Raw genomic sequence first — 15,000 nt, 5'->3', positions numbered from 1 at the left:
ACCGCCACAAGGCGACCGCCACAAGGCGACCGCCACAAGGCGACCGCCACAAGGCGACCGCCACTGGCCCCAAGCGCCAGCCCCGACCGCCACCCCCCGACCGCCACAAGGCGACCGCCACAAGGCGACCGCCACCGGCCCCAAGCGCCAGCCCCGACCGCCACCCCCCGACCGCCACAAGGCGACCGCCACAAGGCGTTAGTGGCCGCGCCCGGTACTTTACTGGACCCTATTTGGCCCGCGGACCGGCCGGCGTCGCTTCCTTGAATGCTTAGCCGCCTTTCGAGCTGCCATGCCGGGCTTGAGTTAGTGGTTTGCGCCCGGTACTCTACGTTAAAAGTCAGGCGGAACGGCTCTGAAGCTCCAGACGGTGCTTCCTTGAATGCTTAGCCGCCTTTCGAGCTGCCATGCCGGGCTTGAGTTAGTGGTTTGCGCCCGGTACTCTACGTTAAAAGTCAGGCGGAACGGCTCTGAAGCTCCAGACGGTGCTTCCTTGAATGCTTAGCCGCCTTTCGAGCTGCCATGCCGGGCTTGAGTTAGTGGTTTGCGCCCGGTACTCTACGTTAAAAGTCAGGCGGAACGGCTCTGAAGCTCCAGACGGTGCTTCCTTGAATGCTTAGCCGCCTTTCGAGCTGCCATGCCGGGCTTGAGTTAGTGGTTTGCGCCCGGTACTCTACGTTAAAAGTCAGGCGGAACGGCTCTGAAGCTCCAGACGGTGCTTCCTTGAATGCTTAGCCGCCTTTCGAGCTGCCATGCCGGGCTTGAGTTAGTGGTTTGCGCCCGGTACTCTACGTTAAAAGTCAGGCGGAACGGCTCTGAAGCTCCAGACGGTGCTTCCTTGAATGCTTAGCCGCCTTTCGAGCTGCCATGCCGGGCTTGAGTTAGTGGTTTGCGCCCGGTACTCTACGTTAAAAGTCAGGCGGAACGGCTCTGAAGCTCCAGACGGTGCTTCCTTGAATGCTTAGCCGCCTTTCGAGCTGCCATGCCGGGCTTGAGTTAGTGGTTTGCGCCCGGTACTCTACGTTAAAAGTCAGGCGGAACGGCTCTGAAGCTCCAGACGGTGCTTCCTTGAATGCTTAGCCGCCTTTCGAGCTGCCATGCCGGGCTTGAGTTAGTGGTTTGCGCCCGGTACTCTACGTTAAAAGTCAGGCGGAACGGCTCTGAAGCTCCAGACGGTGCTTCCTTGAATGCTTAGCCGCCTTTCGAGCTGCCATGCCGGGCTTGAGTTAGTGGTTTGCGCCCGGTACTCTACGTTAAAAGTCAGGCGGAACGGCTCTGAAGCTCCAGACGGTGCTTCCTTGAATGCTTAGCCGCCTTTCGAGCTGCCATGCCGGGCTTGAGTTAGTGGTTTGCGCCCGGTACTCTACGTTAAAAGTCAGGCGGAACGGCTCTGAAGCTCCAGACGGTGCTTCCTTGAATGCTTAGCCGCCTTTCGAGCTGCCATGCCGGGCTTGAGTTAGTGGTTTGCGCCCGGTACTCTACGTTAAAAGTCAGGCGGAACGGCTCTGAAGCTCCAGACGGTGCTTCCTTGAATGCTTAGCCGCCTTTCGAGCTGCCATGCCGGGCTTGAGTTAGTGGTTTGCGCCCGGTACTCTACGTTAAAAGTCAGGCGGAACGGCTCTGAAGCTCCAGACGGTGCTTCCTTGAATGCTTAGCCGCCTTTCGAGCTGCCATGCCGGGCTTGAGTTAGTGGTTTGCGCCCGGTACTCTACGTTAAAAGTCAGGCGGAACGGCTCTGAAGCTCCAGACGGTGCTTCCTTGAATGCTTAGCCGCCTTTCGAGCTGCCATGCCGGGCTTGAGTTAGTGGTTTGCGCCCGGTACTCTACGTTAAAAGTCAGGCGGAACGGCTCTGAAGCTCCAGACGGTGCTTCCTTGAATGCTTAGCCGCCTTTCGAGCTGCCATGCCGGGCTTGAGTTAGTGGTTTGCGCCCGGTACTCTACGTTAAAAGTCAGGCGGAACGGCTCTGAAGCTCCAGACGGTGCTTCCTTGAATGCTTAGCCGCCTTTCGAGCTGCCATGCCGGGCTTGAGTTAGTGGTTTGCGCCCGGTACTCTACGTTAAAAGTCAGGCGGAACGGCTCTGAAGCTCCAGACGGTGCTTCCTTGAATGCTTAGCCGCCTTTCGAGCTGCCATGCCGGGCTTGAGTTAGTGGTTTGCGCCCGGTACTCTACGTTAAAAGTCAGGCGGAACGGCTCTGAAGCTCCAGACGGTGCTTCCTTGAATGCTTAGCCGCCTTTCGAGCTGCCATGCCGGGCTTGAGTTAGTGGTTTGCGCCCGGTACTCTACGTTAAAAGTCAGGCGGAACGGCTCTGAAGCTCCAGACGGTGCTTCCTTGAATGCTTAGCCGCCTTTCGAGCTGCCATGCCGGGCTTGAGTTAGTGGTTTGCGCCCGGTACTCTACGTTAAAAGTCAGGCGGAACGGCTCTGAAGCTCCAGACGGTGCTTCCTTGAATGCTTAGCCGCCTTTCGAGCTGCCATGCCGGGCTTGAGTTAGTGGTTTGCGCCCGGTACTCTACGTTAAAAGTCAGGCGGAACGGCTCTGAAGCTCCAGACGGTGCTTCCTTGAATGCTTAGCCGCCTTTCGAGCTGCCATGCCGGGCTTGAGTTAGTGGTTTGCGCCCGGTACTCTACGTTAAAAGTCAGGCGGAACGGCTCTGAAGCTCCAGACGGTGCTTCCTTGAATGCTTAGCCGCCTTTCGAGCTCTCCTGCCCGGCGTGGGTTTCGCGTCCGCGCCCGGTACATTATGGAAGCCAAAAAAAAAAAAAATTCTAAGTGCGAGTGGGACCGGCCTGGGGGGCTTCCTTGAAAGCCCATCCGCCCTCCGAGCTCTCCCACCGGTCGTGGGTTGGCGTCCGCCACTGCTCAAAGCGAACTTCAAATTATCTGCTTAATAATGTGGAACACCATTCTTAAGTAGTTTTTCCTTAATTTGGGCTCAACTGGCCGGTAATGATCCCCGGTGTCTGAGATTGATCTCAGTGATCCAAAGAGCCCTGACACGTAATACCATCCATGAGTTTAATTGAAAAACAAAAAATGTAATCTTTATGACACATAAATACAATTTGCATAATAATTTGGAACACAGTGTAGACTTCCAGCGGACCGCGCGCGGCTCGGCTGACGGCGCAGCGCGATCTGGTACCGCTGCGCGGGACGAAACACGCCCCGTGCAGAGTTCCAGGCGGCCGGGAAGACATTTAAGCGCTGCCGCTGCAGCTGCGGCGGGGATTTGCCGTCCTCCGGTGGACACGACGAGTAAATACACCAGCAATCGCACTTACACCGTGTTCCAAATTATTATGCAAGTGACATTTATCTCAGATTTTCCTAAATAGTCGATGCAAAATGAGTCAGCATAATTTTCAAGTCATCAACCATTATTTTGATGAATTCTAATTTTATTGAACAAACCTCCGAATGATCACAGAATTTTTAAAAAATAAAAAACTTAAAATGCACTGTTCCACATTATTACGCACAACAGAGTTTTATAACATTTTATAGGTTTTTATGAACTGAAATGCCCATCTTAAGAATTTACAGCATTAGGAGGTCATATTTACTGAAATCAAAAGCTATTTCAAAGAAAAGACAAACAAGTTACATTTTAACATAGGACCCTTTATTTCAATAAAAAACAAAGTTACATTTTAACATAGGACCCTTTGTTCAACAGCAGCTTCACGATTCTTCCATCCACTGAACTTGTGAGTTTTTGTACAGTTTCTGGTTGAATTTCTTGGCAGGATCTAAGAATAGCCTGCCAGAGCTGCTCTTTGGAATTGAACTGCCTCCCACCTTCGTAGATTTTCTGCTTGACGATGCTCCACAAGTTTTCAATAGGATTGAGGTCAGGGGAGCATGGGGGCCACACCATCAGTTTTCTCTCCCTTTATTCCCATAGATGCCAAAGACGTTGACGTATTTCTTGCAGCATGAGACGGTGCATTGTCATGCATGAAGATGATCTTTTGACGGAAAGCACGGTTCTTCCTGTTGTACCATGGACAGAAGTGTTGAGTCAGAAATTCCACGTAGTTAACAGACGTAATTTTGACGCCTTCAGGGACCCTAAAGGGGCCAAGCAGCTCTCTCCCCATGATTCCGGCCCAAAACATCACTCCGCCACCTCCCTGCTGACGCCGCAGCCTTGTTGGGCTATCGTGGCCGTCCACCAACCATCCACGACTCCATCCATCTGTAAAGTCAAGTCAAATCAAGTTTATTTGTATAGCCCTAAATCACAAGCAGTCTCAAAGGGCTTCACATTGACAGAAATTGACAATTATTCTCAAAGCATCCCCTGAGCTCTCAAAAGTGCAAGGAAAAACTTAAAAAACCCTACCTGGCCCATCCAAGGTGGCACGGCACTCGTCGGTGAACAGGACTGTCTGAAAATTTGTCTTCATGTAAGTCTGGGCCCACTGCAGCCGTTTCTGCTTGTTCGCGTTGTTCAGGGGTGGCCGAATGGAGGGTTTCCGCACAACTGCAAGCCTCTGGAGGATCCTGCACCTCGTCGTTCGTGGGACTTCACTGGCACCAGCAGCGTCGAATATTTGTTTGCTCGTCTTTAGTGGCATGCTTGCAGCCGCCCTCTTGATTCGATTTGTTTGTCTTGCAGAAACCTTCCTTGTCGTGCCTTTGTCTGCACGAACGCGCGTTTGCTCCGAATCAGCGACGAATTTCTTCAAAGTTCGATGGTCGCGCTTAAGCTTTCGTGCAATATCGAATGTCTGCATACCTTGTCCAAGGCATCGAACGATTTCACGCTTCTCGACAGCAGAGAGATCCTTTTTCCTCCCCATGGTTGAACGAAATGGCCGAACGCTTAAAACGCGGAACTTAAATAGACTTGTTAATTACTACAATTGCGCTCACCTGGCAGACTACCATGGACTGTACCATGACTGAGGGTGATTTCAGTACTTGAAAAACAAAAAATGTAATCTTTATGACACTTAAATACATTTTGCATAATAATTTGGAACACGGGACCAGTGTTCCAAATTATTATGCAAAGGATATTTATCTCAGATTTTCCTAAATAGCTTCCTTGAAATGTTACCCGGCTTTTGAGCTCTCCTGCCGGGCGTGGGTTTGCGTCAGCGCCCGGTAACATTATGGAAGCTAAAAGAAAGAAAAAAGAAACAAATCTAAGTGCGATTGCTGGTGTCTAAATACATTTTGCATAATAATTTGGAACACGGGACCGTGTTCCAAATTATTATGCAAGTGATATTTATCTCAGATTTTCCTAAATAGCTTTACTCGTCGTGCCGACCGGAGGGAGGCCACTCCCCGCCGCAGCTGAACAGTCATCCCGGCCTAGTGGAGGTCTGCGCAGGGGGGGTCTTCCTTGAAATGTTACCCGGCTTTTGAGCTCTCCTGTCCGGCGTGGGTTTGCGTCAGCGGCCGGTGTCATTTACTCGTCGTGCCGACCGGAGGGAGGCCACTCCCCGCCACAGCTGAACAGTCATCCCGGCCTAGTGGAGGTCTGCGCAGGGGGGGTCTTCCTTGAAATGTTACCCGGCTTTTGAGCTCTCCTGTCCGGCGTGGGTTTGCGTCAGCGGCCGGTGTCATTTACTCGTCGTGCCGACCGGAGGGAGGCCACTCCCCGCCACAGCTGAACAGTCATCCCGGCCTAGTGGAGGTCTGCGCAGGGGGGGTCTTCCTTGAAATGTTACCCGGCTTTTGAGCTCTCCTGTCCGGCGTGGGTTTGCGTCAGCGGCCGGTGTCATTTACTCGTCGTGCCGACCGGAGGGAGGCCACTCCCCGCCACAGCTGAACAGTCATCCCGGCCTAGTGGAGGTCTGCGCAGGGGGGGTCTTCCTTGAAATGTTACCCGGCTTTTGAGCTCTCCTGTCCGGCGTGGGTTTGCGTCAGCGGCCGGTGTCATTTACTCGTCGTGCCGACCGGAGGGAGGCCACTCCCCGCCACAGCTGAACAGTCATCCCGGCCTAGTGGAGGTCTGCGCAGGGGGGGTCTTCCTTGAAATGTTACCCGGCTTTTGAGCTCTCCTGTCCGGCGTGGGTTTGCGTCAGCGGCCGGTGTCATTTACTCGTCGTGCCGACCGGAGGGAGGCCACTCCCCGCCACAGCTGAACAGTCATCCCGGCCTAGTGGAGGTCTGCGCAGGGGGGGTCTTCCTTGAAATGTTACCCGGCTTTTGAGCTCTCCTGTCCGGCGTGGGTTTGCGTCAGCGGCCGGTGTCATTTACTCGTCGTGCCGACCGGAGGGAGGCCACTCCCCGCCACAGCTGAACAGTCATCCCGGCCTAGTGGAGGTCTGCGCAGGGGGGGTCTTCCTTGAAATGTTACCCGGCTTTTGAGCTCTCCTGTCCGGCGTGGGTTTGCGTCAGCGGCCGGTGTCATTTACTCGTCGTGCCGACCGGAGGGAGGCCACTCCCCGCCACAGCTGAACAGTCATCCCGGCCTAGTGGAGGTCTGCGCAGGGGGGGTCTTCCTTGAAATGTTACCCGGCTTTTGAGCTCTCCTGTCCGGCGTGGGTTTGCGTCAGCGGCCGGTGTCATTTACTCGTCGTGTCCACCGGAGGGAGGCCACTCCCCGCCGCAGCTGCAGCGGCAGCTTTGAAACGTCATCCCGGCCCCCTGGAACTGTGCGCGGGGGGGGCGATGCGTCCCGTGCGAGGTACCAGGTCGCGCTGCGCCGTCTGCCTGGCCGCTTTGGGCCCGCTGGAAGTCTATTAAAGCTCCGCGATCTCCGCCTCGGTGCTTAAAAAGCGTCCATCCGCTCTCCTGGAGCTTCTTTCGGTCATCTCGTCCGCGTGCACGGCCTGCCGGTGGCACCGGCTGGAGCTCCGCAAAAAGCTCCATTTCTGTTAAAAATGCTTAGCCGCGTCCCTGGAAGCCCAATCGGGCGTAGAAAGTGAGGGGGAAGGCCCCCAAAGCACCGGCTGGAAGTCCCAAAAAAGCTCCATGATTGGTCAATAATGCTTAGCCGCCTCCCTGGAAGCCTAATCGGGCATAAAAAGCTAGGCGGAACGGCCCCAAAGCTCCACACGGAAGTCCCAAAAAAGCTCCATGATTGGTCAATAATGCTTAGCCGCCTCCCTGGAAGCCTAATCGGGCATAAAAAGCTAGGCGGAACGGCCCCAAAGCTCCACACGGAAGTCCCAAAAAAGCTCCATGATTGGTCAATAATGCTTAGCCGCCTCCCTGGAAGCCTAATCGGGCATAAAAAGCTAGGCGGAACGGCCCCAAAGCTCCACACGGAAGTCCCAAAAAAGCTCCATGATTGGTCAATAATGCTTAGCCGCCTCCCTGGAAGCCTAATCGGGCATAAAAAGCTAGGCGGAACGGCCCCAAAGCTCCACACGGAAGTCCCAAAAAAGCTCCATGATTGGTCAATAATGCTTAGCCGCCTCCCTGGAAGCCTAATCGGGCATAAAAAGCTAGGCGGAACGGCCCCAAAGCTCCACACGGAAGTCCCAAAAAAGCTCCATGATTGGTCAATAATGCTTAGCCGCCTCCCTGGAAGCCTAATCGGGCATAAAAAGCTAGGCGGAACGGCCCCAAAGCTCCACACGGAAGTCCCAAAAAAGCTCCATGATTGGTCAATAATGCTTAGCCGCCTCCCTGGAAGCCTAATCGGGCATAAAAAGCTAGGCGGAACGGCCCCAAAGCTCCACACGGAAGTCCCAAAAAAGCTCCATGATTGGTCAATAATGCTTAGCCGCCTCCCTGGAAGCCTAATCGGGCATAAAAAGCTAGGCGGAACGGCCCCAAAGCTCCACACGGAAGTCCCAAAAAAGCTCCATGATTGGTCAATAATGCTTAGCCGCCTCCCTGGAAGCCTAATCGGGCATAAAAAGCTAGGCGGAACGGCCCCAAAGCTCCACACGGAAGTCCCAAAAAAGCTCCATGATTGGTCAATAATGCTTAGCCGCCTCCCTGGAAGCCTAATCGGGCATAAAAAGTTAGGCGGAACGGCTCCAAAGCTCCACACGGAAGTCCCAAAAAAGCTCCATGATTGGTCAATAATGCTTAGCCGCCTCCCTGGAAGCCTAATCGGGCATAAAAAGCTAGGCGGAACGGCCCCAAAGCTCCACACGGAAGTCCCAAAAAAGCTCCATGATTGGTCAATAATGCTTAGCCGCCTCCCTGGAAGCCTAATCGGGCATAAAAAGCTAGGCGGAACGGCCCCAAAGCTCCACACGGAAGTCCCAAAAAAGCTCCATGATTGGTCAATAATGCTTAGCCGCCTCCCTGGAAGCCTAATCGGGCATAAAAAGCTAGGCGGAACGGCCCCAAAGCTCCACACGGAAGTCCCAAAAAAGCTCCATGATTGGTCAATAATGCTTAGCCGCCTCCCTGGAAGCCTAATCGGGCATAAAAAGCTAGGCGGAACGGCCCCAAAGCTCCACACGGAAGTCCCAAAAAAGCTCCATGATTGGTCAATAATGCTTAGCCGCCTCCCTGGAAGCCTAATCGGGCATAAAAAGCTAGGCGGAACGGCCCCAAAGCTCCACACGGAAGTCCCAAAAAAGCTCCATGATTGGTCAATAATGCTTAGCCGCCTCCCTGGAAGCCTAATCGGGCATAAAAAGCTAGGCGGAACGGCCCCAAAGCTCCACACGGAAGTCCCAAAAAAGCTCCATGATTGGTCAATAATGCTTAGCCGCCTCCCTGGAAGCCTAATCGGGCATAAAAAGCTAGGCGGAACGGCCCCAAAGCTCCACACGGAAGTCCCAAAAAAGCTCCATGATTGGTCAATAATGCTTAGCCGCCTCCCTGGAAGCCTAATCGGGCATAAAAAGCTAGGCGGAACGGCCCCAAAGCTCCACACGGAAGTCCCAAAAAAGCTCCATGATTGGTCAATAATGCTTAGCCGCCTCCCTGGAAGCCTAATCGGGCATAAAAAGCTAGGCGGAACGGCCCCAAAGCTCCACACGGAAGTCCCAAAAAAGCTCCATGATTGGTCAATAATGCTTAGCCGCCTCCCTGGAAGCCTAATCGGGCATAAAAAGTTAGGCGGAACGGCTCCAAAGCTCCACACGGAAGTCCCAAAAAAGCTCCATGATTGGTCAATAATGCTTAGCCGCCTCCCTGGAAGCCTAATCGGGCATAAAAAGTTAGGCGGAACGGCCCCAAAGCTCCACACGGAAGTCCCAAAAAAGCTCCATGATTGGTCAATAATGCTTAGCCGCCTCCCTGGAAGCCTAATCGGGCATAAAAAGTTAGGCGGAACGGCCCCAAAGCTCCACACGGAAGTCCGAAAAAAGCTCCATGATTGGTCAATAATGCTTAGCCGCCTCCCTGGAAGCCTAATCGGGCATAAAAAGTTAGGCGGAACGGCCCCAAAGCTCCACACGGAAGTCCGAAAAAAGCTCAAAAATTTTCTAAGTGCCAACGGCTCATTCGCCGTAATGTGTCCGCTCCGCGCTGGTTCCCCGGTCGGCCGCGAATAGCGCAAAATCAGCCTCACGGAAGTTCGAAAAAAGCTCAAAAATTTTCTAAGTGCCAACGGCTCATTCGCCGTAATGTGTCCGCTCCGCGCTGGTTCCCCGGTCGGCCGCGAATAGCGCAAAATCAGCCTCACGGAAGTTCGAAAAAAGCTCAAAAATTTTCTAAGTGCCAACGGCTCATTCGCCGTAATGTGTCCGCTCCGCGCTGGTTCCCCGGTCGGCCGCGAATAGCGCAAAAATCAGCCTAAGTGCAGTACCAACCTTGGCGTGTTGGTGCGCCAGAGTACGATGAGTTGGTCCCCCTAGTCACTGTACTCATTACCTTTACCCCCTAATCGCAAAATATAGTCAGAACGTATATGCAGAAGACTATTTTTTTCTTTTTTAAAATTTTCTAAGTGCCAGCGGATGCTGGCACACGAACTGTCCGAGCTACGACGGTTCTCCGGTCGGACAGCGAGGGTGAAAAAGCGGTCCTAAAATCACCGAGGGCTGCCGCACAAGTTGTCCGAGTGGCGACGGTTCCCCGGTCGGCCACGAATGTCGAAAATTCGGCCTCTCCACCACGGAGGTCGGTGAGAATTTCAGAATATTTTCTAAGTGCCAACGGCTCTTGCGCCGTAAAGTGTCCGCTTTGCCTGGTTCCCTCGGTCGGCCACAAATAGCGAAAAATCAGCCTCTCCTTCTGGAGCTCGCCTAAGTGCCAACGGCTCTTGCGCCGTAATGTGTCCGCTTTGTCTGGTTCCCTCGGTCGGCCACAAACGGCGAAAAATCAGCCTCTCCTTCTGGAGCTCGTGCCAACTTTGGCGAATATTTTCTAAGTGCCAACGGCTCTTGCGCCGTAAAGTGTCCGCTTTGCCTGGTTCCCTCGGTCGGCCACAAATAGCGAAAAATCAGCCTCTCCTTCTGGAGCTCGCCTAAGTGCCAACGGCTCTTGCGCCGTAATGTGTCCGCTTTGTCTGGTTCCCTCGGTCGGCCACAAACGGCGAAAAATCAGCCTCTCATTCTGGAGCTCGTGCCAACTTTGGCGAATATTTTCTAAGTGCCAACGGCTCTTGCGCCGTAATGTGTCCGCTTTGCCTGGTTCCCTCGGTCGGCCACAAATAGCGAAAAAATCAGCCTCTCCTTCTGGAGCTCGCCTAAGTGCCAACGGCTCTTGCGCCGTAATGTGTCCGCTTTGCCTGGTTCCCTCGGTCGGCCACAAACGGCGAAAAATCAGCCTCTCATTCTGGAGCTCGTGCCAACTTTGGCGAATATTTTCTAAGTGCCAACGGCTCTTGCGCCGTAATGTGTCCGCTTTGCCTGGTTCCCTCGGTCGGCCACGAACGGCGAAAAATCAGCCTCTCCTTCTGGAGCTCGCCTAAGTGCCAACGGCTCTTGCGCCGTAATGTGTCCGCTTTGCCTGGTTCCCTCGGTCGGCCACAAACGGCGAAAAATCAGCCTCTCCTTCTGGAGCTCGCCTAAGTGCCAACGGCTCTTGCGCCGTAATGTGTCCGCTTTGCCTGGTTCCCTCGGTCGGCCACAAATAGCGAAAAACCAGCCTCTCCTTCTGGAGCTCGCCTAAGTGCCAACGGCTCTTGCGCCGTAATGTGTCCGCTTTGCCTGGTTCCCTCGGTCGGCCACAAACGGCGAAAAATCAGCCTCTCCTTCTGGAGCTCGCCTAAGTGCCAACGGCTCTTGCGCCGTAATGTGTCCGCTTTGCCTGGTTCCCTCGGTCGGCCACAAATAGCGAAAAACCAGCCTCTCCTTCTGGAGCTCGCCTAAGTGCCAACGGCTCTTGCGCCGTAATGTGTCCGCTTTGCCTGGTTCCCTCGGTCGGCCACAAACGGCGAAAAATCAGCCTCTCCTTCTGGAGCTCGCGCCAACTTTGTCAAAAAATTTCTAAGTGCCAACGGCTCTTGCGCCGTAAAGTGTCCGCTTTGCCTGGTTCCCTCGGTCGGCCACAAATAGCGAAAAATCAGCCTCTCCTTCTGGAGCTCGTGCCAACTTTGGCGAATATTTTCTAAGTGCCAACGGCTCTTGCGCCGTAATGTGTCCGCTTTGCCTGGTTCCCTCGGTCGGCCACAAATAGCGAAAAATCAGCCTCTCCTTCTGGAGCTCGCCTAAGTGCCAACGGCTCTTGCGCCGTAAAGTGTCCGCTTTGTCTGGTTCCCTCGGTCGGCCACAAACGGCGAAAAATCAGCCTCTCCTTCTGGAGCTCGTGCCAACTTTGGCGAATATTTTCTAAGTGCCAACGGCTCTTGCGCCGTAAAGTGTCCGCTTTGTCTGGTTCCCTCGGTCGGCCACAAATAGCGAAAAATCAGCCTCTCCTTCTGGAGCTCGCGCAAGTGCCAACGGCTCTTGCGCCGTAAAGTGTCCGCTTTGTCTGGTTCCCTCGGTCGGCCACAAATAGCGAAAAATCAGCCTCTCCTTCTGGAGCTCGTGCCAACTTTGGCGAATATTTTCTAAGTGCCAACGGCTCTTGCGCCGTAATGTGTCCGCTTTGTCTGGTTCCCTCGGTCGGCCACAAATAGCGAAAAATCAGCCTCTCCTTCTGGAGCTCGTGCCAACTTTGGCGAATATTTTCTAAGTGCCAACGGCTCTTGCGCCGTAAAGTGTCCGCTTTGCCTGGTTCCCTCGGTCGGCCACAAATAGCGAAAAATCAGCCTCTCCTTCTGGAGCTCGCGCCAACTTTGTCAAAAAATTTCTAAGTGCCAACGGCTCTTGCGCCGTAAAGTGTCCGCTTTGCCTGGTTCCCTCGGTCGGCCACAAATAGCGAAAAATCAGCCTCTCCTTCTGGAGCTCGCGCCAACTTTGTCAAAAAATTTCTAAGTGCCAACGGCTCTTGCGCCGTAAAGTGTCCGCTTTGCCTGGTTCCCTCGGTCGGCCACAAATAGCGAAAAATCAGCCTCTCCTTCTGGAGCTCGCGCCAACTTTGTCGAAAAATTTCTAAGTGCCAACGGCTCTTGCGCCGTAAAGTGTCCGCTTTGTCTGGTTCCCTCGGTCGGCCGCAAATAGCGAAAAATCAGCCTCTCGCCCGTCAGGTACCAGGCGTTGGGGTACCAGGGGTAAGTGCAGTACCAGCTTTGGTCTGTTGGTGCGCCAGAGTACGATGAGTTGGTCCCCCTAGTCACTGTACTCATTACCTTTACCCCCAAATCGCAAAATATAGTCAGAACGAGTGTGGGGAACACAAGTTTTGGCCCCGAGAACCAGGCGGCTGGTGTCTCTAGCGATGTGTTCCCCCCCAAAAAGTGTTCACATGCTCGGACAGCGAACCTAGGAGCTACCGCAAAGCACTCTGGAAGTGCAAGAGCGAAAAATTTTCTAAGTACAAAAACTCTCGAAAATTTTCAAAGTGTCACAGTGCTCGAAAATTTTCAAAGTGCTACATGCTTTCCATCCAAGGAAGGAATAGTGGAGGACCGGCCGCCTCCTTAAACACAAGCCGGCGGAACGACGGGGAGGACCGGCCGCCTCCTTAAACACAGGCCGGTGGAACGTTTGGCAGAATTCTTCTCGTGGAGGACCGGCCGCCTCCTTAAACACAAGCCGGCGGAACGACGGGGAGGACCGGCCGCCTCCTTAAACACAGGCCGGTGGAACGTTTGGCAGAATTCTTCTCGTGGAGGACCGGCCGCCTCCTTAAACACAGGCCGGTGGGAACGGTTGGCAGAATTGCGTGACGGCCGCCTGCTCCCGGCGTCCGCACGTGAACGAACACCCCCTCCCGGGGACGGCCGTCTGCTCCCGACCGCCGTCCTTCACCCCCTCACCTTCCGGACCCCCGTCTGCTCCCGGCGGGCCTCCGAGTACCCCCACCTTCTCCCGAACTGACCGACAGGCAATGAGACCCGCCTTGGTAGGGCCCCCACCGGCCCCGGCTCGCGCCGGCGTTGGGTGGACGGTTCCTCCCCACTTGCGGGTCGCTCTCCACGGAGGACCGGTCGCCTCACTAAACATAGGCCGGGCGAAAATCTGCGAATGTTATACATCCAAGGAGGGAGGACCGGCCGCCTCCTTAAACCACCGGCCGGGCGAAAATCTGCGAATGTTATACATCCAAGGAGGGAGGACCGGCCGCCTCCTTAAACCACCGGCCGGGCGAAAATATGCGAATGTTATACATCCAAGGAGGGAGGACCGGTCGCCTCACTAAACATAGGCCGGGCGAAAATCTGCGAATGTTATACATCCAAGGAGGGAGGACCGGCCGCCTCCTTAAACCACCGGCCGGGCGAAAATCTGCGAATGTTATACATCCAAGAAAGGAAGGAAGGAGGGAACCGGCCGCCTCCTTAAACACAGGCCGGGCGAAAATCTGCGAATCTTATCCATCCAAGGACGGAGGACCGGCCGCCTCCTTAAACACAGGCCGGTAGGAACGGTTGGCAGAATCGCGTGACGGCCGCCTGCTCCCGGCGTCCGCACGTGAACGAACACCCCCTCCCGGGGACGGCCGTCTGCTCCCGGCCGCCGTCCTTCACCCCCCTCAGCTTCCGGACCCCCGTCTGCTCCCGGCGGGCCTCCGAGTACCCTCCCCTTCTCCCGAACTGACCGACTGGCACTCATGACCCGCCTTGGTAGGGCCCCCACCGGCCCCGGCTCGCGCCGGCGTTGGGTGGACGGTTCCTCCCCACTTGCGGGTCGCACTCTAGCGCCTCGGCCGCCGCGAGAGCGTGCGCTACGCGCCGCCCCCGCAGGCCTTGGCGCGACCGAACGGCAGCGAGACCGAGACGCCCCGAATCACCCACCTAGAGGAAATCAACGGAGGCCGAGCGCGCGATCCGATTGCGGCACGCCGCGTGGGTGTCCGCCGGCCGCGCCGGTCTACCGCGAATGCTGTTTCTCAAACCCTTGCCTAACCAGACGGCACCGCGGGATGTGTTGTCGCAACTCTGCTCGACTATCCGAATAGCCTTTCCCGACTACCGCGTTGCGGGAGGCGTCTTTCGTGCCGCCGGTGGCGTATGACCTTCCGCGAGAGGCGTGCGGGCTCGGGGGGGCCGCAACGACCGAGTCTGACTCGGACGGGGCGCAGCTTCCCTCCCGGTCACAGCAATAAGCGCCGAACGCAGCGTTGGTCACCAGCCACCCCGGCGGGTTCGTCGGGAGCGCCGGTACCCTTCCGTAGCTAGTTGCCAGCTGGCCACAGCGGGCCGCACCGACCGAGTCTGACTCGGACGGGGCGCAGCTTCCCGTCTGGGTGACAGCGGCGCTGAGGACGGCGGGGCGGCCGGAACCCCTTCGACCCCCCGGCTCCCACCAGTGTCGATCAAACTCCGCATCCTGGCCGTAGCGCGAGACCGGCGGGCCGCAACGACCGAGTCTGACTCGGACGGGGCGCAGCTTCCCGCTTGGGCCTCGGCGCGCGCGCCTCGCGCGGGCAAGTCGCCGGCACAGCGCCGCGCCCCCGACCCCCGCTTTACGGAAACGAAGCGAGCCTCAGCGGGCCGCAACGACCGAGTCTGACTCGGACGGGGCGCAGCTTCCCGCCTGGGTCATCGCACGTTCCCCCAGCTCGGGCCTGGGAGGCCGACGCCTTTCCCCCGGACCACCGCCGTGCCCGCACGGTTCATCCTCGGCCCCCGCTG

This window comes from Syngnathus typhle, linkage group LG15, assembly GCF_033458585.1.
Source record: "Syngnathus typhle isolate RoL2023-S1 ecotype Sweden linkage group LG15, RoL_Styp_1.0, whole genome shotgun sequence".
In the NCBI taxonomy this organism is placed as follows: Eukaryota; Metazoa; Chordata; class Actinopteri; order Syngnathiformes; family Syngnathidae; genus Syngnathus; species Syngnathus typhle.
This window is presented reverse-complemented; position numbering follows the sequence as displayed.